This window comes from Seriola lalandi, unplaced genomic scaffold (assembly GCF_002814215.2).
Source record: "Seriola lalandi dorsalis isolate HSWRI2012SDOR001 ecotype SW California unplaced genomic scaffold, Sedor1 jcf7180002054563, whole genome shotgun sequence".
Lineage (NCBI taxonomy): Eukaryota > Metazoa > Chordata > Actinopteri > Carangiformes > Carangidae > Seriola > Seriola lalandi.
The window spans coordinates 2367585-2371476 of NW_019525116.1; the positions used below are offsets into that span (position 1 = coordinate 2367585).

The 3892-nt window shown below is 29.7% G+C and overlaps 1 long non-coding RNA gene across 1 annotated transcript in view; it reads left to right on the forward strand.

Annotated features, from left to right (window-relative positions):
- The window catches only part of LOC111662512 (uncharacterized), a 25122-nt gene extending 24022 nt beyond the window's left edge, over positions 1-1100 (forward strand). The window contains exons 3-4 of the long non-coding RNA XR_002761326.2: positions 625-806; positions 887-1100. This is a non-coding gene — a long non-coding RNA (uncharacterized LOC111662512). The remainder of the gene's footprint in view (positions 1-624; positions 807-886) is intronic.
- Positions 1101-3892: the final 2792 nt, after the last annotated feature.

Here is a 3892-nt window from a genome sequence, read left to right on the forward strand (position 1 = left end):
AATATGTCACAGTATAGTAAGGCATAAAAAGTCATAAAAACGACACAGTATAGTAAGGCATAAAAAGTCATAAAAACGACATAGTATAGTAAGGCATAAAAAGTCATACAATCGACATAGTATAGTAAGGCATAAAAATTCATAAAAAAGTCACAGTATAGTAAGGCACAAAATGTCATTAAAAAGTCGTAGTATAGTAAGGCATAAAAATTAGTAAAAATGGCATAGTATAGTAAGTCAATATAAGACATCAAAACGACAGTAAAGAGTGGACTAAAAACATCAAAGTGTAGTAAAGCATCATAAAGCATAAAAACATCATAATATAGTAAGGCATAAAAATATCATAGTGTAGTAAGGCAAAAAAAAGTAATAAAATCAACATAGTATAGTAAGGCAATATAAGCCATAAAAACAACAAAGTATGATAAGGCATTAAAAGTCATAAAAACAACATAGTATAGTATGACTGAAAAGTCAAAAAATCCACATAGTATATCAAGGCACAAAAATATCATAGTATTGTAAGGCAAAAAAAGTCATAAAATAGTACTGTTTGGATTAAGACCTTGCTCTCATGTGCTCTGCTCTTCTCCCCTGCCGCATGTATTTGTTTGTCCGCAGTTTTTGTCTGTGTCTGCATAAGTGTGTGTCAGTTGGTCATGGCTTCCTGGTTCCTGCTCGCTCCATTCGCCATACTCCCCTGGTTCTCATCATACAATCTCCACGACCTGCTGCAGTATAATGGACCACTTCAACTTACAATTCTCTGCGAGATCGTTCCATTTCTTCAAGTGGTATTAAGAGTATGACCAAACTCAGTTTGCTACCTCTTTGCACTGAGTCTTTCTGAACTTTTTGTAATCCTTTTGTTTTTGTGCTTCAGATTCATACTGCTGCCATCCTTCCACCTGCCATGCTCAGCTCCTGTCTTGTCATCTTGGATTTTGTTTGCCTGCGGATTCCTGTGGATTCCTGTCTATAAATACATCTCTGCCATTATCGTGCCGGACTGTCTACAGCCCCATGCCCTCAGCATCATAACCAGCCCACATTCCACACCATGAAATAAGAGTGCAATAAAACAAATGTTATCACTACTGACGTGTGTTCTTATTGTGGGTTCGGATCATGACAAAACCTTACAAAGAAGGTATAAAAAAGTCATGGTAATTTAACACATAAAAATGTAATCTTATGGTAGTGCGTAAAAATTCATTACTAAGGCATGGAAACATCACAGTATATTGAGGGAAAGAAAGTAAAAGAAAACATTGTAGTATAGTAACGCATGAAAAGTGAAAAACGGACATTGTAAGGCAACTATAAGAAATCAAATCAACAAAGTATACCATAAGGTATAGAAACATCATACTATAGTAAGCAAAAAAAGGTCATAGTATAGTAAGGCATAAAAAGTGAAAAAAAAACAACATAGTATATTAAGGCAATATAAGCCATAAAAACTACAAAGTATATTAAGGCGTGAAAAGACAAACAAACGACACAGTATAGTAAGGCAATATAAGACACCAAAACTAGATAACATAGTGAGGATTAAAAATGTCATGGTAAAGTAAGGCATTAAAGGGCATAAAAATGTAGTATAGTTAGTCATAAAAAGTCATAAAAATGACATAGTATAGTAAGGCATAAAAAGTTATGAAATAGTCATAGCATAGTAAATGATAAAATCATATTACTATACTAAGGCATTAAAAGTCATAAAAATATCACAGTATAATAACGCATTTAAACGTCATAGTATAGTAAGGCATAAAAAGTAAAAAAAAACGACATACTATAGTTAGGCATAAAAAGTCATTAAATATGTCACAGTATAGTAAGGCATAAAAAGTAATAAAAAAGTCATAGTGTAGTAAGGCATAAAAAATTATAAAAAAAGTCATAGTATAGTAAGGCATAAAAAGTCATAAAACGACATAGTATAGTAAGGCATAAAAAGTCATAAAAAAGACATAGTATAGTAAGGCATAAAATGTCATAAAACGACATATTATAGTAAGGCATAAAAATTCATAAAAAAGACATAGTATAGTAAGGCTTAAAAAGTCATAAAAAGACATAGTATAGTAAGGCATAAAAAGTCATAAAAACGACATAGTATAGTAAGGCATAAAAAGTCATTAAATATGTCACAGTATAGTAAGGCATTAAAAAGTCATAAAAAAGTGACGGTATAGTAAGGCATAAAATGTCATAAAAAAGTCATTGTATAGTAAGGCATAAAAAGTCATAAAAAATCGTCGTATAGTAAGGCATAAAAAGTCATAAAAACGACATAGTATAGTAAGGCATAAAAAGTCATTAAATACGACATAGTATAGTAAGGCATAAAAAGTCATTAAATATGACAGAGTATAGTAAGGCATAAAAATTCATAAAAAAGTCATAGTATAGTAAGGCATAAAAACTCATAAAAAAGTCGTAGTATAGTAAGGCATAAAAAGTCATTAAATATGTCACAGTATAGTAAGGCATAAAAAGTCATAAAAACGACATAGTATAGTAAGGCATAAAAAGTCATAAAAAAGTCATAGTATAGTAAGGCATAAAAAGTCATAAAAACGACATAGTATAGTAAGGCATAAAAAGTCATTAAAAATGTCACAGTATAGTAAGGCATAAAAAGTCATAAAACGACATAGTATAGTAAGGCATAAAAAGTTATGAAATAGTCATAGCAAAGTAAATTATAAAATCATAATACTATACTAAGGCATTAAAAACCATAAAAATATCACAGTATAACAACGCATTTAAACGTCATAGTATTGTAAGGCATAAAAAGTAAAAAAAAAGTCATAGTATAGTAAGGCATAAAAAGTCATAAAACGACATAGTAAGGCATAAAAAGTCATAAAACGACATAGTATAGTAAGGCATAAAAATTCATTAAATATGTCACAGTATAGTAAGGCATTAAAAAGTCATAAAAAAGTGACGGTATAGTAAGGCATAAAATGTCATGAAAAAGTCGTTGTATAGTAAGGCATAAAAAGTCATAAAAAAGTCATAGTATAGTAAGGCATAAAAAGTCATTAAATATGTCACAGTACAGTAAGGCATAAAAAGTCATAAAAACGACATAGTATAGTAAGGCATTAAAAATTCATAAAAAAGTCATAGTATAGTAAGGCATAAAAACTCATAAAAAAGTCATAGTATAGTAAAGCATAAAAACTCATAAAAAAGTCATAGTATAGTAAAGCATAAAAAGTCATAAAAAAGTCATAGTATAGTAAGGCATAAAAAGTCATAAAACGACATAGTAAGGATAAAAAGGCATAAAAAGACATAGTATAGTAAGGCATAAAAAGTCATAAAAAGGTCATAGTATACTAAGGCATAAAAAGTCATAGTATAGTAAGGCATAAAAAGTCATAAAATAGTGACAGTATAGTAAGGCATAAAATGTCATGAAAAAGTCGTTGTATAGTAAGGCATAAAAACTCAAAAAAGTCATAGTATAGTAAGGCATAAAAAGTCATTAAATATGTCACAGTACAGTAAGGCATAAAAAGTCATAAAAACGACATAGTATAGTAAGGCATTAAAAATTCATAAAAAAGTCATAGTATAGTAAGGTATAAAAAGTCATTAAATATGTCACAGTATAGTAAGGCATAAAAAGTCATAAAACGACATAGTATAGTAAGGCATAAAAAGTCATAAAAACGACATTGTATAGTACGGCATAGAAAGTCATTAAACGACATTGTATAGTACGGCATAGAAAGTCATTAAATATGTCAGAGTATAGTAAGGCATAAAAAGTCATAAAAAGACATAGTATAGTAAGGCATAAAAAGTCATAAAAACGACATACTATAGTTAGGCATAAAAAGTCATTAAATATGTCACAGTATAG